At 40.4% G+C, this 23,489-nt stretch overlaps 1 protein-coding gene and 1 long non-coding RNA gene across 17 annotated transcripts in view; one reads left to right on the top strand and one right to left on the bottom strand.

Moving 5' to 3' along the window:
- The window catches only part of HHAT (hedgehog acyltransferase), a 472,050-nt gene that overhangs the window by 331,311 nt on the left and 117,250 nt on the right, over nucleotides 1-23,489 (bottom strand). The gene's annotated exons all lie outside the window — the stretch shown is intronic.
- LOC143681022 (uncharacterized) overlaps nucleotides 10,279-23,489 on the top strand; it is a 42,407-nt gene continuing 29,196 nt past the window's right edge. For both annotated transcript variants that reach the window (XR_013174313.1, XR_013174312.1), the window contains exons 1-2: nucleotides 10,279-10,481; nucleotides 18,075-18,284. This is a non-coding gene — a long non-coding RNA (uncharacterized LOC143681022). The remainder of the gene's footprint in view (nucleotides 10,482-18,074; nucleotides 18,285-23,489) is intronic.

Below are 23,489 nucleotides of genomic sequence, written 5' to 3'. Positions count from 1 at the left end.
AGCAATTACATACTCCATGAGGCTTCTGGAAAAGCTATTGTTTTTCTAATTAAAGGAAAAGAAAGATTTGAAACCCATCTTTAACCCTTTTCTCTGCCCACTTTTACCTGCCTGGAATGTAAATGTGTGGCCAAAGGTAAAGAAGCCACTGAGACTATAAGTCCCAAACCGGGAATAGGAAGCTGGAAGCAGCCCGGCTCACTGATACCTTCCAAAAGCAGCTGCGCCCGCAGCGACCTGCTCACCCCTTTCTTGTTGTTCTGGAGAAAAACAAACCCTTAGGTGACTGCACTACTGCAGCCAACCTTCTGGGACATTCAGTTTAACTAGGGACACAATAGATAGCAAAACGATACTCAGGTCCTACCTTTCAGAGCCTTACTCTCAAAAATGAACGGCCAAGGGTCACCAGCCATTTGTTCACACGAAAGTCAGAGACCAAAGAAACTAACAGAGAAAAGAGGAACCTGGAAGAAAGGGGCAACGAAAGAAAAGAATCCTCTCCCTTACACATGTAATTAACATCATTAGGGAGATAACAGATACCATAACCCACGATAACAGAATGCTGTAAAAAAGAATTAAGAAATGTTCTTGAGCAATAAGGCTATGGAAGCCGAAATTTATCCAAAAAAATAATAATAATAATAGACAGGTCGGAAGAGAGAGCTGAAAAATAAAAAGCTCAGAAAACAGAGAAATTATATATACATAATTACATAATTATACATATATGTATAATGAAAATAAAGCTTTAGAAAATTAGATGACCAGGCTAGAAAGTCCAACAACTGACTAAACGGCATCAGAGAAAAGAAAAAAAACAAATAAGTATAAATATAAGAAGGGGAGGAAATAATTAGCAAAATAATTCAAGAATATTACCCAGAATTAAGCGTTCATTTAGAAAGAGCCCTTGAGTATCCGTTACAATGGATGAAAATAGTCCCAAATCAGGATATATCATTATGAAATTCTAGAACATTCTGGACAAAGATCTTAAAAGCTCTCATAAAAGAGGACCAAAAATCAGGTTTTATACACAAGATCAAGAAAAAAAAGGCACTGGATGCAACAGCAACACTGCAAGCTAGAAAACAGTGGAGCAATGGCCTTAAATATCTGGTGAGAAAAAATTATTTCCAACTTAGAATTCTATTCCTAGCTGCCCTGCACACCATCAGAAAAGGCAGAATAAAGACATTTCCGACATGTAAGATAGCAGAAATCGACCTGCCGTGCATCCTTTTTGTTCTAGTTTGCTAGCTGTCGGAATACAATATACCAGAAACAGAACGGCTTTTAAAAGGGGGAATTTAATAACTTGCTAGTTTACAGTTCTAAGGCCGAGAAAATGTCCCAGTTAAAACAAGTCTATAGAAATGTCCACTCTAAGGCATCCAGGGAAAGATACCTTGGTTCAAGAAGACCGATGAAGTTGAGGGTTTCTCTCTTAAGTGAGAAGGCACATGGTAAACACGGTCAGGGTTCTTCTCTCAGCTGGAAGGGTACATGGTGAACACAGCATCATCTGCTAGCCTTCTCTCCTAGCTTCCTGTTTCATGAAGCTCCCTGGGAGGCATTTTCCTTCTTCATCTCCAAAGGTCCCTGGCTAGTGGACTCTCTGCTTTTGTGGCTATGTTGTTCTGCAGCATTCTCCAAAATACTTCTTCTTTTATACGATTCCAGTAAACTAATCAAGACCCACCTCTCTACCTAATTCAGTTTAACACCCACTCTTGAGTGAGTCATAGCTCTGTGGAGATAATCTAATCAATTCCAATATGCTGTTAGGTCGGGGGAATAAGGAAGGGCTCAATGGCTGGAATCATGAAATCACTCCGGAACAGGAGGTGAACCATTACAATCAAGGTCTTTGTGCAGCAAACATCTATTCACTCATTGTTCAATGGACATCTAACCACCCGCTGCTCAACCCACTAGCATAATAATCCTTTGTTTAATGTGCTGCCCCTTTCATGTCATCACCTAACCCCTGCGCTTAAAAACTGCACTCGCCAAAGCCCGTGCGCGGACTCACCTCACTCCATCTTGAGTTCAGTGAGCTCTGCCCGGGAGCGCGGCCAATAAAGCACACTCATTTAAAATCATTTCGTCTACTTTCTTTTCTCTCAAATACCTCATATCTTAAAACCTTTCATATACAGTCCTTTCAAACCAGCACACTTTTTCAAGAAGCTACTGGAATATATGCTCTGCCAAAAGGGGGGAGTAAATCAAAGAATATATGGGATCCAGGAAGCGGGTTCCAAAACACCACAGAGGCAAAGGGAATTCCCAGGAAAATAGAGAAAGGGGTTTCCCCGGAAGCGATTTTTCAGCAGGCCTTGGAGATAAATCCAGATGAAGGCAGAAGGTTCCAAAAAAGACTTGAAGAAGATAAAATTCATTCAATGTCCAATCTCTGTGAACATACTCAAAGGAGATATGCACAGCTGGAGAAGAATGTGGGATAAACTTATGATAAATACATAGAAAACTACACACACACACACACAAAGCCAGTTATTAACTTCAGGGACACTAAAAAACATGTGCAGTAAAGGAAAAGTCATCATGGTAAATAAATAACCCAGCCTGTCATATAATATAAGAATTAAATTTTGATCTACTAAATATGAAAATAACTATATTGGAAGGCTGGGAGGATGAGAAGTGTGCATATGTTTAGTGGGGGTAGAGTGTAACAAAGTTAAATTATAAATTGCCAGGTGAAAACGTAAGCAATAATTTAGTCCTGGTGTTTCAGGAAAAAAAGAGGAAGGATGGTGACTGGGTGAGGAGCCAGTGGTAAGTTACTTTTTTTTTTTTTAACAATACAGTAAACACTTGCAATTACTTCTGGCTGCTCAACATCTGAACTCCCCCCTGCGTATTCAAGGAATTCCAATTTTATGAGTGTCCTGGTTTGAAAGGATTTATACCCTAGAAAAGCCATATTTTAATCCCGATCTTTAATCCCTATTTAGTATTATAGGTTAGAAACTTAACTGGATTATTCCCACAGAGATGTAACACACCCAATTGTGGGTATTAACTACTTGATTAGCTGGAGATGTGACTCCACCCATTCCAGGCAGGGCTTGATTAGCTTACTGGAATCCTTTAATAAAGGAAACACTTCGGTAAAAGCTTCAAAGCCACGTCAGAGTCACAAGAACCACCAGAGCCCACACAGCCAGAGATCTGCGACGATGGCGGAGGAACATACCCCTGGGGGCGCTTCATGACACAAGAAGCCTGGAGAGAAAGCTAACAGATGTCACCACATTCGCCATGTGCCCTTCCAGCTGAAAGAGAAACTCTGAACATCATCAGCCTTCTTGAACCAAGGTACATTTCCCTGGATGCCTTAGATTGGACATTTCTATAGCCTTGCTTTAACTGGGACATTTTCATTGTCCTTAAAACTGAAAATTTGCAACTTAATGAATTCCCCCTTTTAAGAGCTGTTCCATTTCTGGTATATCACATTCTGGCAGGTAGCAAACTAGAACACTGAGTCTTTGTAGTTGGTGTAGCCCTCCTACTCTAGAAGGCACCAGATACTTGTTTCCCCAAACTCCCTTGCGCTTTAGGTTCTGCCAATCAGAGACACCATAGGGGTGGTGGCAAAAGTGTCAATGGTGGCCTCAGTGGCCAGTGCTGATGGCGTGGGCCATGATAGGACTCGGCCATGGCTGTGGTCAGTGAAGGGTCATCCTCACAGAATCGGTTCTGAGGTATAATCTGGGGTCTGATTCCCGGCTGCACAGTCTTGAATGCAGATCTCTAGGCTTTCCAGTGAATCTTTGAACTACTGATTTCCCCCTAATGCATTTGGTTTTCTGCATAAATCATCTTGAGTTGGTTTCTGCTACTTCCAAGGGAGAAACTGACAGTTTGGAAATTGATACCAGAGCTGCCATAGGCATCAGACCCTCAGTGAGACTTAGGGGACCTAGATCTGGCTGTCTGGATTCTCTGGAGCTTAAGGCAATGAAAATCCAGCTAGTAATAGGCAACAAGACTCTGGAAGCCCCAGGCACGTCATGTTGAAAGTTGACTTAATCATCAGCGGTCACCTGGAAAGAAGCATCTATTAAAGGTAAGGGTTAGGCTGACCAGTGGCTGCTCCTCTAGAACAGCGTTGTGGCAGACACTGTGCCAAGATCTCCCTTCAGCAATGAAGGGTTATTCCTCTAGCTGATGCGTGTGACCAGCAGAACCCCTCAGGTGTTATTCTCCTCAGGGGAGGGGGGGAATTGCCTCGCCCAAGGCCACGTCCCTGACGACAGTGGACTAGCGGTGGGACACATGAAGGATCATCCTATTTTCAGAACTCCCTATAGGATCGACTGAAACGTCTATCAAGACTGCAAAGCATCTCACTTCTCCCTCTGCCCATTTCTGTTTCCTTCCTTCATTTTTTGCCAATTTTTTTTATCAGAAAAGTTGTATTTTTACAGAAATAGAGTTCCCATATAGCACCCTATTATTAAAACTCTGCATTAGTGTGCTACATTTGTTACAATTCATGAAAGAACAGTTTTATAATTGTTCTATTAACTACCATCCATCATTTACAATAGGGTTCACTGTGTCATACAGTCCTATATTTTTTTGTATGTGTGAAAAAACATATACACAAAAAAGCAATAAATTTCAAAGGATACTGCAACAATTAGTGGTAGAACAGATTTCAGAGTATGGTATGGGTTACAAGTCTACAATTTTAGATTTTTACTTCTAGCTGCTCCAAGACACTGGAGACTAAAAGAAATATCAATATAATGAAATGATTCAGCAGTCATACTCATTTGTTAAATCCTATCTTCTCTGATCTCCTTTGATCCCTCTCCCAATCTTTAGGGGTATTTGGGCTACGCCCATTCTAATTTTTTCATGTTGGAAAGGGCTGTCGATAATATGGGACAGGAGGATGGAACTAGTTGATGTTCTGGAGAGGCTGGGCCCTCTGGGTTTCAGGACTTATTTGGTCTAGGAACCCATCTGGACTTTGTAGGTTGTTTCCTTCCCTTTCTTTCTTCCACAGGTATTGATCCCCAGAGCACGAGCTAATAAATGACTCAAACTAATCTCACAAAGGAATCTAGCCCACAATGGTGAAGGGCATGGTGTCCTTTAAGAGGCTGATTGCTTCTAATTGTCTTGTAGAACTTTAAAGATAGAAAATAAGATGAGAATGACAGGCTCAGCACTTTAAATTTTCAGCCAAAGGCATGGGCTGAAAACAAGGGACATTCAATGATTCTGCTAAAATAAGATAGAATCTTTTATTGCTCACAAGACAGCCAAAAAACAAAAAAAAAACAAAAAGTTGATCCTCAGGTTTTTAAATTATAATTTCAGCTGAATTCGCACCCTTGCAAGGTGTAATGGTTTGGAGGCTTTAGGGTCCCTTCAAGTCAATCCACTCTTATGTGTGTGGTCCCATTATAAGAAGGATCTCTTGAGGAGCAGAATCTTAAGTTAAGATGTGACCCACCTCATTCAGGGTAGGTCTTAATGCTCTTACTGGAGTCCTTTATAAGAAAATGTAACTCGGAGAAAAAAGTCACAGAAGCACAGAGAAAAAAATCCATGGAAGCTGAGAAGAGAAAACCACAGAAGCAAGGAGACCCAGAGAATGGAAAGATCAGCAGATGCTACGAGGTACCTTGCTATGTGACAGAGAAGGCAGGATCGTCAGCAGCTGGTCTTCAGGGAGAAAGCATCAAATGATGATGCCTTAATTTGGACATTTTCACAGCCTTAGAACTGTAAGCTTGTAAGCTAATAAACTCCCCTTGTTAAAAGCCAGCCCATTTCATGGTTATCTGTACTTCAGCAGCTCTAGCAAACTAAAACACAAGGTATCCAATATAAAAGTTAAGGCACCAATCTACACAGTAGAACCTTTAAGAATTAAAACAGTGATTTATAATGATTCGGAGTACTCTAAACCCCAAGCCTTGATGAGCATTCCTTGCCAGGAAAAGCAATCCTTCTTTACCTGAGAAGGCTGATCTGATTTTTTGCTGGAGAGCCTCTTAGTGAAGTCACTGGAGAGAATTACGTGCAGGATAAGCCAATTTTCCTAGTCTGTCCTGCCCAGCAGTTCTCACTAGCTGAGATGGACCCCAGCATGCCCCGTGGGGTTTATTACAACGCTTTTATTCCAAAAGAAATACAAGATTTTACTACCTTATATTGGCAAAAATTTGACTAATATGTATTGCATGAATTGTGAGGATTTCTGATAGAGAAAAAAAACAAATATTAGATCGAGTAGAATTATCGACATTACCAACCATTCAGGATTCCACAGCTAGCTGCAGCAGCTGGGAGCAGTGCTAATCATTTCAAAGTTTAGTTGACTGAAACCCAACACCACAGCAAGCCATATTTCATGGTGCTGAGATGCCAGAAATTATTCAGGAAAACATAAAGGAAGTTACAGAATGGTTAACAGGAGATAAAGAATATCAGAACAGGGGGGTGCAGGGGTAGTTCAGTTGTAGAATTCTTGCTTGCCATGTGGGAGACCTGGGTTTGATTCCCGGCCCATGCACTCCAAAAACAAAATCTTCAACAGATGGGGCTGCAATAACAGGCTACACACATGAAAAAGGATTGAAATGTGACCCCCACAGCACAAAATACAAAAAAAAAAAATGTCAGAATGGATTTATCACGTGTGATTCTCTAACTCACCCTGTAACTACGTCTGCAAGAGGGCCCTGAAGACACTCCCTCCAAGACTGTTGAGACTTTCCGAGGGGACAGCTCTGAAATGTGCTGGCAAAGCTGTTCTTTGTGGGCTGGGAATGCTGCCAGGGGATAATAGGAGCTTTCATTTCAATATAGGATCCTTAAGTGATAAAGACAAAACAATGGCACTTACCCCCCAAGGCAAAGCGGACCTGATCACCAGTACACGAAGTGAAGTGAGCTATGTGGCCAGCAGGGTAGCCAGAAAACTGATCTGCAGGCATCTTTGGTGAAAGATAATTGGTCACGAGATCCCAAGATCTTAAGAAGACAACGCTTCAAGTCCCCTTGGTCAAGTTACTGAACCTCTCCGCATCTCCATTTCCTTGTTTGTAAAAGACGGATAAAACCACCACCTGCTCTTAAATTGTTACAGAATTACATCAAGTAATATATGTAAGCCTCTCAAGGCAATGCTTGGCACAGATTAAACACTCAATAAATGTTAGCTATCATTATTACCATGACTTATTATTATATGCAGAGTTGGAAAAAAATAGAATCTTGCTGAATAAAGCATTTGCCAATATTTGTTCCCCTTACTCAGGAGTAAGTAGCACAAGGTGGACCAACTTTTACTTTACCTGGATCTTTGCCCTTCCAGAAACTTCTCTGAGGGGCATACCCTCCTACTTTCTTTTACTTATGGTATGCTTGATCTCACGAAGGCATCTGGTATAACTGGGACTTCTATTTCTATAGGCCCTAATAGTACAATGCCATGAATGTGCTGAACTGGTTTGAGGTCTCCCGTGAGAGTGAGACGGACATGAACCCTGCAGGTGAATCAGGGACATGATCATTACCTAATGATTCCAAGACCTGAGTCAAGTCACAGAACCAGGGCCCCTTGCACGAAGGGAAGGCCAAGTAACCATGAGAAAAACACCATAACATGTCAAGTACATAATGTGACTTTTCTTTTTTTCCTTGCCTTCCTTAAAGGAACTCAGGTCATTTACCAGGATAACTGTTTTCCCACACAAAGCAAAATATCCAGAACCTGGGAAGTAATTGGACAGCCTCTCTAAGCTAACACCACTTCATCGAGGCCTGCACGCCATTCTGGTCCACCAGGCAGGGTGGGAACAAATCGGAACAAGAGGCAAATGTACTTGTGACTAAAGTTTGTTTATAGTAGGACCAGAGGGATCCTAAATATATCTGCGGCTATTTTCTGAGTTCTTAAGTGGAAAGAACTGTAAGAATAAACTGGAAAAATCCCTATCCTAGCTCCCAGATCTGCAAACTAAAGGCTATAAGAACCACCCCTTCCATCAAAGTAATAAGGCATCCCTGGATAAATTAAAGAGATAAAGACAAACATCTAAAGACCCAAAAGATATAAGTACAGTAACTCTACTCACATTCCCATTTAATATGCCAGGTGCAGGAGACAGATGGGCCTTGGAGAATGACTATGGATAACTGTACACTTAATCAGGTGTGGACTCGAATTACAGCTGCCATTCCAGATACAATCTATTGGAACAAATTCACACAGCCCTGGCCCCTCATTTAAGCTCTTACCCTGACTTTTTCTTTCCCAATAAGCAAGGAATATCAAAGGTAGTTCACCTTAACCTGGCCAGGATGTAAGTAAACCCCTACTCTGTTGCCTTAGGGCAGAATTACCTCTTCAGTACTGTGCCCCTAATTCACCTGCAGGGACCATGTCTGTCACCCCCACAGAGAACTTCAAGCTGGTTCAGTATATTAAAAGCATCATGCTAATAAGACCCATAAAATTAGAAGCCCCAGCTATACCAGATGCCTTAGTAAGATACAAGCATACCGTAAGTAAAAGATAATATGGGGATATGCCTCAGAGAAGTTTCTGGGAGGCCAAGGTCTAAGTAAAATATGAGTTGGTCCAACTTGTACTACTTACTTTTAAAAAAAGGGGCACAATTATTGGTGAGCCTCTTGGGAATTTGGAGGCAATTTACACACAGTTGGGCATGCCACTGTGACTTACTTGCTAATGCCAAGTAAGCTATACCTGACCCCAGTACACCAGAGGACATGATGTCTTGAGTTGTCCATTACCCGCTGAGAGTTATCTGACCTACCTAGCCATAAAATCAGGCATGCCCAGCAATACTTCATCATGAATGGATACATACACCTGAATATATGCACTTGATTCTAAGATATAAAAATGTATCATGTATACTTACTTACATAAAAACATAAATATACATACATAAGGACTTATAAAGGAGAGGAAAAAAATGAGCTCTGATCACTGATGGCTCTCCATGATATGCTGGCATCACCTGGAACTGGATAGCTGCAACACAACGTATTAGATGGCCCGAAAGGACAGAGCAAAAAAGAAGAGCCTCACCCTGGGTATAATTTCAAGGGATACATTCCATTGGCCAGTATGCCTGGAAGGAAATAATATAAAACTGATTCATGGGGGTGTCCAATAGTCTTGTATGACAGGATTGTAGACGAAATCAAATTGGATTGTGTTGATAAGGAGAGCTGGGGAAAAGCTGTGTAAGTCAACATCTCACAGGGAGCACAATGAGAATACCTGTGACCCATGCAAACACATAACGGAATCCCCTGCTGCTCTCAATAACAAGCTGGCATGTCCTGTGGCTATCAGCTCACCTCTTTGCACAGCCATGCCAATGCTTTTCAATGAGCTGTAACCAAAGAGGCCATAGTGGCAGGAACAGAGGCTATGCAAGGGATCAACCATGAAGACTGCTCCTCAGCAGGATTCAACTGGGACCCAGCTTGCCAACCCCCGTGACCTTCTCTATACTGGTGGCAGATCGATTATCCTGGACCCCTTCACTTTAGAGGGACCAGAGAGTTGTTTGTTTTCTGGAGGTGGATTTGCCTTCTCTACTCACCACATTTCCGCTAACACCACCATCCTTGGACTGACTTACTTGCCTTACTTATTTGCTGTCTTCCTATTAGATGTAACATCACTTCTAACAACCTCACTTCATAGCAAACGAAGCAGTACAATGGGCTATGTCCATGGGATTTGATGGCCTTATCCCATCATAGTGAAGCAGCCAACCTTACAGAATAACCAGCCTTATCCCACCATCATGAAGTAGTCAACCTTACAGAATAATCAAAGGTTCCAGTATGGTACCAGATGACAGATACTGTCTTATGAAGTTAGGATGCTGTCACTGCCTGTGACATTGAGGTCTTATCCCACAAACGACATATGGTACTTACCCATGACCTAAATACACAGGGTCAGTATCAAGTAGTAGAAGTGGGAGTGGCAGTGCTCACCATTATAACTATTAATCTACTCCTAAAATATCTTAAACTCTGTGATCTGCTTATTCAGAGGCCTTACCAGCAGCTAAGAAATGCTTCTACCAGGGGATACAACAATGATTCCATCCAACCAAAGGCTACCATCACCCAGCCATTTCAGTTTCCTCATGGCATTAGATGAACAAATAAAGGGGGCTAAGATGTCAGCTGGGGAGATTAACTCTTACCATGAAGGGGAAGTAGAGTTACTCCAACACAGTGAAGGCAGAGAGGAGTGACGGACCACGGAGGATCTTATAGAGTACCTCCTACTGGTGCCATGTCTACTGGTTAGTAATGGGGATGATCACAGCAGCCCAATATACACAAGATTACCAAGGGCTCAGAGCCCTCAGGAATGGAGATTTGGATCACACACTGCTGGGTAAAGAAGCCCAAAGAAGGTAAGGTACTATCCTAAGGTAGGAAGAACATGGAATGGGAAGTGGAAGAAAGAGTCAGCCATACGCCCTCAATTAGGTGTAGAAACTAGTTCTAAAGCATTTACTCATATTTTCTTATTTGCTTTGTAATATATTTACATACAGTTTTAACTAATATTCCACTTTATGCCCATCCTTAATGGGCACTACTTAATATGCAGTGTGTTGGTGGTGGCTAACTCTACAAGTGAGCCCACAGTCACCGAAGGTTAAAATTATAACAACTCAAGGAGACAGGAACACTCCTCGTGGAGCTTTGATTTGGATAGTAGAGGTGTGCTCCTCTTGGGGAAAGATGTGTGCTCTCCTCTGGAGAAGGATTGCTCAGCGTCTTCCTGAAGATGTTCAGTCTATAGCTTGCTACTTGAGGGCTATCTATAATGACATCTCCTTGTTTTGATTTAAATCTAGTTTGAACTCAACAGACATGGAGAGGAACTCAGCATCCTCTCCTGAAAACGTCTGCGTATTCACAGAATTCAGCCTCCTGTTGGCCTTCAGACAAGCTACAATTACTATCCATTTTCCCACTAGGTTCTATCCTTCTGATTACTTTCTGCTGCTTCTGGAAGACATTTGAAGTGTCCCCAAAGCTGTACATAGCCTTCCTGTAAAATATCTCTAATGGAGGGTCTTGGACCGCCCCAGAGGGGGCAGGGGTAATTCAGCTAGAGCTGGCATAACCCTTGTCTGGGCCCCTCCCATATCCCCTAAGGTCCTGTCCTCTGAGAGCTCACGTAGCAAATCTTCCTGGAGCCCAGATGCCACTTGAGGAGCTCACAACAGCAGCCCTACGCCTCACCGATATTGAAGTAGGAGGTAAAAGAAAAAGAAAAATCAACAGTTCCCTGAGAAGAGATAAAAATAAACAGGAAGGAAATTTTATTTTGACATCTCCAGCAGACTATTAAAAGGAATGAAAGAAGAAACAAATGTAACACCGTTGCCATGGAGTTCCTAATGTCCTCTTAATTACAGTGAGTAGCACCTGTGCTCTGACCACAAGCCAGGCACCACTGCTTTCTCAGTCCCCACCAGGGGAGGACATAACACCTTTTCACCTTTCCACAGAGTTGTGAATGTCATCATTTGATTAACTGCGTCAAATGAATCCCACAGTAAACAACCGCTATTTTTGATAACTTTGCAGTGATCACTTTTTGAGGTAATAATGTAAGGTACATGGCTTCCCTCTGGTACCTTATACAAAATCTTGGAACCAGCACTTACCTGGATGTGTGGGCAGTCACATTAACACCAGCCTAATGTCATTCGCTACGGAGAGTTCCTATAAAATTTATTTTCTTCACCTGAACATGAATTTTTAGTAAGCAGCTACAAAGGGCATGCTCAGAAGCAATCACTGAGGAAGACATTTACCAAAGGCAGCAGCAGAATTTCTTCTCTAAAGCAGCTTCTGTCTTCGGCCGGAGGGGGTGGTCAGAGGGAGTCATTTCTGGGGAGGGAAGAATGTTACCCGGTCCTGAGACCCTTGGTGACGGCAGCCCAGTTGGCTGTACATCTTCTTATATATGAGACAGAGATATCTTTTAATCTTGTCTGTGCTGCTGCTTCACACTCAATTCCAATTTTAGAATGGGAAAAAAGGTGTCATAGAGGAAGAGTGAACCCCTCCATCAAGAGAATGAAAGCTATGGAATAAAAGATACTTATATCTTTTTACTGTTTCAGAAGGAAAACAGGAACTGCAGACAAGGCTCAAGACCCACAAGGCTTTACAAGTTTTAAACGTTCTCAGGCTTGTTTTCTGTTTTAACATCCCAAGAGGGGTTAGCTCCCATACCCTAAATCTGCAGAAGCCTGTGTACTAGAAAGAAAGGGGGCTGCCTGTCAGGCTGCACCCCACTCCCATGACAGCCTGGAGGGAGGAAACCCCTGAAAAGTGGCATAGGAATGGTGAGTCTGCCACGAGGAATAGAGAAGCAGGAAGGCTTCCAGGGCTGTGCTACAACAAGGTTGAGATTCCTCGACAAGGAGACAGACACATCAGGCATTATGGCTTAACACAATTAAAGCAGCATATTAGCCAATATTTTCCCACTTCTGATTTATTCTACAACCTTGGCTTATTCTCCCCAAAAACAACCAAAGTCAATGATGATGTCCCACTTGCCAAACTGAAATAGACATGCAGTCCCCTTTTACTTGGCTTCTCTTCAACCTCTGATAAACTGAGCATTCTTTCTTTTTGAAACATTCACAAAGCCATTTACTTGTTCCTTCTTCATGCATTAACAGTCCTTCTCATTTGTTGCTGACTGCTCTTTTTCTGCCTACCTCTTAACGTTGGCATTCCCTAAAGTACCCGGCCCTCCTCTCTTCTTGCACTACACATTTCCCTAAAAATCCCTTCACTCCCATGTCCTCAACTATAACATATATTTAAATATGTTTCTGAGCCTTCTGGGAAATAATAAAGTCCTTGGAGACCAAAAACAGTATAAAACAGAGGCAGAAAGTTGGGCACACAGTGGTGCTGACCTTTGCCCTGATGGCATCTGCCAGGCCGCAGAGGCCCAGAGCTTGGGTTTTCATGAGTCATGTATGAGAACAGTCCTTGTGGCCCACACCATGCAGTAGGTCAGCGCAAAATCTTACATCAGTCCTGACCTCCGAAAGCCAAACTCTTATTACCTGTATCCACCTTCACCCCCCCAAATAAAAACAATACAGAATTTTAGTTTTAAAGTGGCACCAAGTTGGTAATGCCTCCAGACATCTGGCAGAAACAAATGTAAGTTTCCTCTGGATAAACATATTTCAAACAAAGACACCAAAGAATTCCCAATATAAAACTACAATGAACAGAGCTCACAATCAAAAACCCAAAAATATGAGTGAGAAGGAACAGAAGTAAAATGCAGAATCAGACTAACAAAAATTGCAGACATAGAATCATCGGCTATAGAATGTAAAATAAATAAGTTTAGCACGCTTAAAAAATTAAGAAACAAGGTTGAAAATAGGTGTAGAGAAAAGAAACTACAAAGAAAGAACATACAGATATGAAGAAGTACCTAAGAGAACAACTTATAGAAATAAGAAACACAATAATTAATAAATCAAGAAGACAATAACAAATTCCATATTGGAAGATTAGCTAAAATAAATTAATCTAAGCCATGTATCAAATTGGTAAAATTACCATAGGAAAAAGAACAAGCTCAAATGGCTTTTAGACCCAGTGAACTCACCATACACCTGAGTATACACTGATTTTAAGAGCAAAAATAACTGAAAAGGCAGGGGTGCAAGGGCAGTTCAGTGGTAGAATTCTTGCCTGTCATGTGGAAAACCTGGGTTTGACTCCTGGCCCATGCACTTTCCAAAAACAAACAAGCAAGCAAAACAAACAAAGGAGAAAAAAAAACAACAAAAATTCAACAAATGGTCACATGGAAAAAGAATGAAATGTGACCCCTGTCGTACAGCATACAAAAATAAAGAAATAAATAAAAAAAACTGAAACGATTTCTTAAATGTCATTCAGCAATTTCACTGTTAGTCATATGTTGAATATTGTAATTTTGAAACTATTTCACATGGACTATAAGATAAACCAAACAAGTAAATACCTTGTTGTAATTAGAAACCAAGATTTTCATTGATAAAGTGGTTCAAACATAAAATCATGACATTAAGAAGAGAGTCGGGGACTTCCGGAGAAGATGGCGGCTTAGTAAGACGCACGGGTCTTAGTTCCTTCTCCAGAAAAGCAACTAAAGAAACAGAAACAATACGGAATAGCTCCCGGAGCCACGACAGAGACCAAAAAGACAGCGTACCCCATTCTGGAACGGCTGAACGGGCAGGGAGAATCTGCTGCGGTGAGATACCCGAGGGGCGTGCTCTTTCCCGGCCGGGGCGGCTGGCAACTGGGGTCCCCTCCACGCATGTGGCTCCCCGGTCTGACTGGGAACGTTGGATAGCAGGGCCCTCCCGCCATGCTTGGCGTCTCGGGCCAGCTGGGCAATTTGGACCGGCACTCCCCCAAGCCGCGGCGGCCGGCGACCCCCCTCCACGCGGTTTCCCCGGGCCGACTGCGAGATTGGGATTGGTAAATTAAAGGAGCCACAGCATCTTTTACTGGTGGGCCCCGCAGACAGAGGAGCGCCACGAGCGCCACCTACTGGGCAGGTAAAGAAAAACAGAGCCCAGAGATTTCACAGAAAAACCTTTCAACCAGCGGGTCCCACACCCAGGGAAATCTGATCAAATGCCCAGACACCAGCAGAAAATAATGGATGACGCTCGGAAAATTGAAGATATGGCCCAGTCAAAGGAACAAACCAATAGTTCAAATGAGATACAGGAGCTGAGACAACTAATGCTGAATATACGAACAGAAATGGAAAACCTCTTCAAAAACCAAATCAATAAATTGAGGGAGGACATGAAGACATGGGCTGAACAAAAAGAAGAAATAGAAAATCTGAAAAAACAAATCACAGAACTTATGGGAGTGAAGGACAAAGAAGAAAAAATGGAAAAAACAAATCACAGAACTTATGGGAGTGAAGGACAAAGAAGAAAAAATGGAAAAAACAATGGATACCTACAATGGTAGATCTAAAGAGACAGAAGCTACAATTAGTGAACTGGAGGATGGAACATCTGAATTCCAAAAAGAAACAGAAACTACAGGGAAAAGAATGGAAAAACTTGAGCAGGGGATCAGGGAACTGAATGACAATATGAAGCGCACAAATATACGTGTTGTGGGTGTCCCAGAAGGAGAAGAGAAGGGAAAAGGAGGAGAAAAACTAATGGAAGAAATTATCACTGAAAATTTCCCAACTCTTATGAAAGACCTAAATTTACAGATCCAAGAAGTGCAGCGCACCCCAAAGAGAATAGACCCAAATAGGCGTTCTCCAAGACACTTACTAGTTAGAATGTCAGAGGTCAAAGAGAAAGAGAGGATCTAGAAAGCAGCAAGAGAAAAACAATCTGTCACATACAAGGGAAACCCAATAAGACTATGTGTAGATTTCTCAGCAGAAACCATGGAAGCTAGAAGACAGTGGGATGATATATTTAAATTACTAAAAGAGAAAAACTGCCAACCAAGACTTCTATATCCAGCAAAATTGTCCTTCAAAAATGAAGGAGAAATTAAAACATTTATAGACAAAAAGTCACTGAGAGAATTTGTGACCAAGAGACCAGCTCTGCAAGAAATACTAAAGGGAGCACTAGAGTCAGATATGAAAAGACAGAAGAGAGAGGTATGGAGTAAAGTGTAGAAAGAAGGAAAATCAGTTATGATATATATAATACAAAAGCCAAAATGGTAGAGGAAAATATTATCCAAACAGTAATAACACTAAAAGTTAATGGACTGAATTTCCCAATCAAAAGACATAGACTGGCAGAATGGATTACAACCCAGCAATACCACTGCTAGGTATCTACTCAAAGGACTTAAGGGCAAAGACACAGACGGACATTTGCACACCAGTGTTTATAGCAGCATTATCTACAATTGCAAAGAGATGGAAACAGCCAAAATGTCCATCAACAGACGAGTGGCTAAACAAACTGTGGCGTATACCTACGATGGAATATTATGCAGCTTTAAGACAGACTAAACTTATGAAGCATGTAATAACATGGATGGACCTAGAGAACATTATGCTGAGTGAGTCTAGCCAAAACCTAAAGGACAAATACTGTATGGTCCCACTGAGGTGAACCAACATTCGAGAATCAGCTTGGAATATATCATTGGTAAAAGAGACCAGAAGGAGTTAGAAACAGGGTAAGATAATGGGTAATTGGAGCTGAAGGGATGCAGACTGTGCAACAGGACTAGATACAAAAACTCAAAAATGGACAGCACAATAATACCTAAGTGTAATGTAACTATGTTGGAACACTGAATGAAGCTGCACCTGAAATATAGTTTTTTGTTTGTTTGTTTGTATCTTTTGTTTTTGTTTTTTTCTTTTTCCTTTATATATATATATTTTTTTATTAGTATTATTATTTTAATTTTCTTCTCTATATTAACATTCTATATCTTTTTCTGCTGTTTTGCTAGTTCTTTTCCTAAATCAATGCAAATGTACTAAGAAATGATGATCATACATCTATGTGATGATACTAAGAATTACTGAGTGCATGTGTAGAATGGAATGATTTCTAAATGTTGTGTTAATTTCTTTTCTTTTTTTGATTAATAAAAAAAATTAAAAAAAAAAAGAAGAGAGTCATGACAAGTTTGAATTGCAAATGTCTATATGAACTCGTGTTTTATAAAAATATATTTCCCAGGTCTGCACACTGAAAAAGCCACACAACCGTATAGTAATGGGCACATCTAATACCCAGATCTTAGTTTCTAAATATAATTCCCCATTAAAAGGAATTAAGGCTCCTTTGGAGAGTTGGCTACTTCCAGTTCTGGGCCAGGATAAACATAAGGTGAGCTCTGAGACATCTCCTAGTTCCAGAAAGCAAGAAAATATTCAGAGGCAAAAGGTGCAGGTCAAGAGGATGCAGAAGTCAAACTGACCAAATTTGGAACAATTTTAGCATCAAAAAGAAAAAATGCTATATTTAATTGTAAAACATAAAATCATAATACCCATGAATACATAAAATCAATAGTAAAAAACTAAAAAAGATTTTTAAAAAATCATTTGACACCACCACTGGAGATAAGTATTTAACTAACTCCTTACTCTGAAAATGAATATTTTAAAAGAAACTATTATATATTTCCCATGTCTTTTTAGGAGGAATTGTAGTTCATTTTCAATTTATGATGGAAAACTCTTCTGTGCAGAAGAATGCCAGCTATAAAATGCAGAAATAATGATCGATTCACCATTTCCAAATCCTAGTGAAATAACTGTTTCAGGCAAGGTTCATCAAAAGACATTAAAACCATTCACTCAAAGGTTACTGGAGAACAGGACATTCATATCACGTTGAATTAACACTCCACAAATTACTTGCTAACTGCAAAGGAATAAATGTACCTTTACAAAGGAGAGATCTGCAGTCACCACTATTATACAAGTGATTTAACTTATCAACACGAATAGCAGGAATGCCCTGACATGATGTGCTTCTCATTAATGCATATGAAATATACATCATCACATATGAAATAATATTGTCAAAAATATTAAAGCTTTATTTAATCAAGAGAGATTAGACCTAACTTTCACTTTATAGAAAATATAAAGGAGAGAACAGCTTAAGAATAAAACAATGGTATTATCTAATAAATCCATTAGGTGGGATATTATATAAGACAGCTAGCCTGGACTCTTCAAAAAGTCAGTATCAGAGCACAGGCCCAGAAAGGCAGAACAAGAAGTTTTACAAATGGTTCCCTCCACTAGAAAAACGAAAAGACTTGGAGAAAAGAGACTAGAATAGAATTAATGAGGTGGAAACCGTGGAATCAGAATAACCATTGAGAACTACAGGAGTGCCTGAGGAAGTGAGAGGCTGCTAAGAGTTCAGTTTATTTAAGTGAAAGCGCATACCAGTGATCAGTCCAATTGTTTACCCCCGCAGAAGTGGCTATAGAAACATCTGCAGCTGTGGCTGGGGCCAGGATTGGCAGAGAAAACCTCTTCCTCTCAAAGTTGGCACTGAAGGCCACAGTGGGTCTGAGCACTCCCTGACTGAGAAGCTGGCCTCAATCTCTACCCTCTGGGCAGAAGCTATTCCAACCTCTAACCAGCATTGACCCAGAAGATATAAAGAGCACGTGCACCTTCTTTGGTGAGTTCTCTTTTGTTTTGTTTTCCCTTCTCTGTGTGGGCATTTCCTGGTCTAGCAGCTCCTGAGGGCACAGCATAGACACTGGCTTTTGTTTCTGTAGCAGAAGCTTCTAGCCTCATACCATCATCTATCAGGCTTTAAATTCTGGTGAACTTTGTCACTGGTTGGGTTTTCTCATTCTTGTGTTGTTCAGTCTGGTGAATCCCTTAGAGCACAGCACAAACACTAGCCTCAGGTTCTCCCAGAAGCATCGTCTTCTGGCCTATGTCAGCCATCCACAGAAATATAAAGAATCAGTGCACCACTCTTTCTTTTACTTTGCTTTTTGATGGGTTGTTTTTTTTCTTTTCCTTTTATACTTTGGGATCTGGCAGATCCTGGAGGGACAAACAAGAACGCTGGCCTATGTTTCAGCCTCAAAAGCAGTAGCTCTGGCTTCCCACCAGCACATAGCAAGAGACTAGGAGACAGAGTATACTTCGTTATTTTCTTCCTTGCTTCTCCCCCCTTTTTAAAGGTGCTTTGTTGGTTAGTAATTCTTTTCTTCCCCCACCTTCTCTTTTTCTCCTGCCCTTTTATTGCCCTTTTTGTTTCTTTTCCTTTTACTATTCTTGTTCTTAGTCTGGTGTACTGAAGAGTGAGAAAACTAGACTTCCAGAGTGACTACAATATAATACTCAAAAAATTACAAAACATACAAGGAGGCAGGAAAATATGGCTCAATAACAGGGAAATAAGAATTTGACAGAAAATATTCCAGAGGAAACACAGTCTCTGGAATTACTAATCAGAGATCTTAGAACAATTCTCATATATAATATTAGTAAACTAAGGAAAACATGGATAAAAAACTAAAGGAAATCAGGAAAACAATATATGAACAAAATAATAATTTCAATAATGGAATAAAAAATATAAATAAGAACCAAATAGAATTTCTGGAACTGAAAAGTACAATAACTGAAGCAAATAATTCAGAAGTAGGGTTCAAGAGCAGATTGAAGGAGGCAGAAGAAAGGATCAGTGAACTCAAAAATAAAACAATCGAAACTGTCCAGATTGAGAAGCAGAAAAAAAAGAACGAAAAAAAAATGAGTTGAATGAGAGGAGCCTGAAGCATATCATCAAGTGTAACAATATGTGCATCAGAGGAATTCCAGAAAGAGAACAGAAAGATAAAGAGCCAGAAAAAAAAAAGAAGAAAAAACAATGGCATAAAAATTTTTCCAAATCTTATGAAAGATATGAATATACAAATCTAAGATGCTCAATGAATGCCAAGCAAGATAAACACAAACAAATCCACACTAAGACACATTATGATCAAAGTGTCCAATGCCAAAGACATAGAATCTTAAAAACAGCAGAAAAGAAGCAACATGTCAAAGAAATGGGATCCTTAATAATATTAACACCCAATTTCTCAATTGAAACCATGGAAGCCAGAAGCCAATGGGAGGGCATACTTAAAGATCTAAAAGAAAAAAACTGTTACCTGAGAAAAATATACCAGGCCAAGTCATCCTTCAAAAATAAGGGAGAAATTAAGACATTTATGGACAAACCAAAACCCTAGACAGACCTTTAGTAAACGCTAAAAAGAGTGCCATATGAAAAGGAAATGACACTGAATGAAGGAGGAGAGATCTCTGGAGGCAACAACATGGATGCATAATTAGGATCAGGTGTCAACTTGGCCAGGTGGTGCCTAGTTCTGTTGCTGTGGATTTGAATCATTAGCATGTGAAACTCATCTATGGTTAATTGTATCTGCAGTCACTTTAAGGGAAGTGCCTTCCACAGTCAGTGATGTTTAAATTTAATTAGCTGGAGGCTTAAAAGAGAGAAGTCAGAAGAGAGCTCAACACAGCACAGCCCCAGCATCTCAGCGTACCTCATCTCAGCACTGAAGCTCAACCCAGACATTTGGAGATGCAGAAAGGAGTCACCCCAGGGAAAGCTGTGGGAACCCAGAGGTCTGGAGAGAAGGCACAGTCACCGTGTGCCTTCTCACATAGAAGAGAAACTCAGATAAAAGTTAGCTGCTGTTCCTCTGCAGAATTATAAATTTTAACTAAATTAATCCCCTTTTAATAAAAGCCAATCCATCTCTGGTGTGTTGCATTCTGGTAGCTTTGGCTGACTGAACAGTGGGTATATATAAAAGCCAGTATTATTTCATTTTTCATTTGTAATGCTATCTCTAAAACACTTAAAATTGAAATACAAAAAATCAAGTGCAAACCTATCTTACTGGCCACACAATACCTAAAGATGTAATCTGTGATGAAAACAAAACAAAAAGGGAGGTATGCAAGGATACAAACTGCATATGTGCAGGCTACTGATTATAAATAGATTAAATTGTAACAGATTTAATATGCCAAATGTAATCACCATGGTAACAATAAAGAAAATATCTAAAGAATCTACACAAAAGGAAAGGATAAGTCATTCAAGATGACTCATTATAGAAGATTAGCTAAGCAGAAAAGAAGGCAATAATGGAGAAAAGGAGGGACAAAAAAGCATAAGGCTTACAAAAAACAATTAGTAAAATGACAAAGTAAATCTTACCTCCTCAGTAATTACCTTAAATTTAAATGGATTAAACTTTCCAACCAAAAAGCAGAGATTAGCAGAATGGATAAAGAAATATTACCCAACTATACGCTGTTCACAATAGACCCATCGTAAACCCACAGATAGAAATAGGATGAAAGTGAAAGAACGGAAAAAAATGTTTTGTGAAAGTAGTAATCAAAAGAGCAGTCTATACTAGTATCTGACAAAACAGACTTTAAGTAACGAACCACTACGAGAGACAAAAAAAAAAGTATATATGTGTGTGTGCAGGTGTGTGTGTATCAATGAAAGGGTCAATTCAACAAAAATTTACCAATTATAATTACATATATGCACTTAACAGTAGAGCTTCAAAATATATGAATCTCTGACAGAACTGAAGGGAGAAATAGATCATTCTACAATAATAGTTAAGATTTCAATACACCCTTTAATATCAGAGAAAGCATCTAAACAGAAAATCAATATGGAAACAAGGTATCTGAACAACACTATAAACCAACCAGATATAACTAATGTATATAGAACACTTCACTCAACAGCAGAATACACATTCCTTTCAAGAGCACACGGATCATTTTCTAGAGTAAAACATATCTAGGGCATAAGACAAGTCTAAATAAATTTTTAAATATTGTAATTATAGAAATTAACCCATCTTACTATGATAGAATGAAGCTAGATAACAGAAGGAAAACTAGAAAATTTACAAATATGTGGAAATTAAATAGTATCATCTTCAACAACCAATGGGTCAAAGAAGAAATTGCAAAGGAAATTAGAAAATACTTAGAGACAAACGAAAACAACAACACAATATATCAAAACTTATAGAATGCAATAAAGGCAGTACTCAGAGGGAAAACTATAGCTACAAATGCCTATATTTAAAAGGAAGAAAGATCGCAAAATCAATAACCTAACCTCACATCTTGAGGAACTAGAAAAGCAAGAGCAAAGTAACCCCAAGGTTAGTAGAACAAAGGAAATAATTAAGATTAGAGTAGAGAAAAATGAAAAAGAAAGTAGAAAAACAATGGAGAGAATAAAAAGTTGTTTTTTTGAAAAAAAATCAATAAAATTGCAAATGACTAACTAGACTGACACAGAAAAAAGAGAAAAGATGCAAATAACTAAATTCAGCTAGAAAAATGGTGATATCACTACTGACCTTATAGAAATAAAAGGTTTTATAAGAATATTATGAGCAACTGTGCACCAACTAGAAAATATAGAATGAAAAATTCATAGAGATAGATCAATTGACTCAAGAATAGAAAACAACAAACCTATAATAAGACTCAAGAAGAAATAGAAAACAACAAACCTATAATAAGAACAGAGATCCGTGCATGCTGAAAAGGGAGACAACAAAATTCAGAAGGGAACTTCCGCAAGATGATAAAAAAAAAAATTTATAAAGAAAACATGCAACTGGACTTCCGGAGAAGATGGCGGCTTAGTAAGACGCGCGGGTCTCAGTTCCTCCTCCAGAACAGCTACTAAAGAAACAGAAACGGTACAGAACAGCTCCCGGAGCCACGACGGAGACCAAAAAGACAGCATACCCCATTCTGGAATGGCTGAACCAGGAGGGAGAATCCGCAGTGGTGAGATAACCGAGGGGCGCGCACTTCCCCAGGCCGGGGCGGCTGGCGGCCGGAGTCCCTCCCTTCCTCCTTCCCAGCCTGGCTGGGAGAATTGGACAGGTAGTCTCCTCAAGCCGCGGCAGCAGGTACTCCCCCGAACGCGTGGCCCCCCGGACCGGCTGGGAGAATTGGATCGGAGGTCCCCCAAGCCGCGGAGACCGGCGACGAGGGTCCCTTCCACACACATGACTTCCCGGTCCGGCTGGGAACATTGGATAGGCACTCCCTCAAGCCGCGGCGGCCGGCGCCCCCCACCATGCTTGGCATCCCAGGTCGGCTGGGAGATTCGGATTGGCACTACCCCAAGCCACTTCAGCTGGCGACCCTCCCCCACAGCGAGAGTTTTCCAAAGTTAAAGGAGCCACAGCATCTTTTACTGGTGGGACCTGCAGACAGATGAGCGCCACGAGCGCCACCTACTTGGCAGGATAAGAAAAACAGAGCCCAGAGATTTCACAACAAAATCTTTCAACCTGCTGGATCCCACATCCAGGGAAATCTGATTAAATTCCCAGATGCCAGCAGTAAATAACGGATCACGCTTGGAAAATTGAAGATATGGCCCAGTCAAAGGAACAAACCAATAGTTCAAATGAGATACAGGAGCTGAGACAACTAATGCTGAATATACGAACAGAAATGGAAAACCTCTTCAAAAACCAAATCAATAAATTGAGGGAGGACATGAAGAAGACATGGGCTGAACAAAAAGAACAAATAGAAAATCTGAAAAAACAAATCACAGAACTTATGGGAGTGAAGGACAAAGTAGAAAAGATGGAAAAAACAATGGATACCTACAATGATAGATTTAAAGAAACAGAAGCTAGAATTAGTGAACTGGAGGATGGAATATCTGAATTCCAAAAAGAAACAGAAAATATAGGGAAAAGAATGGAAAAATTTGAGCAGGGGATCAGGGAACTGAATGACAATATGAAGCGCACAAATACACCTGTTGTGGGTGTCC

The sequence above is a fragment of the Tamandua tetradactyla genome, chromosome 4 (genome assembly GCF_023851605.1).
Source record: "Tamandua tetradactyla isolate mTamTet1 chromosome 4, mTamTet1.pri, whole genome shotgun sequence".
Taxonomy (NCBI): Eukaryota; Metazoa; Chordata; class Mammalia; order Pilosa; family Myrmecophagidae; genus Tamandua; species Tamandua tetradactyla.
This window is presented reverse-complemented; position numbering and strand designations above follow the sequence as displayed.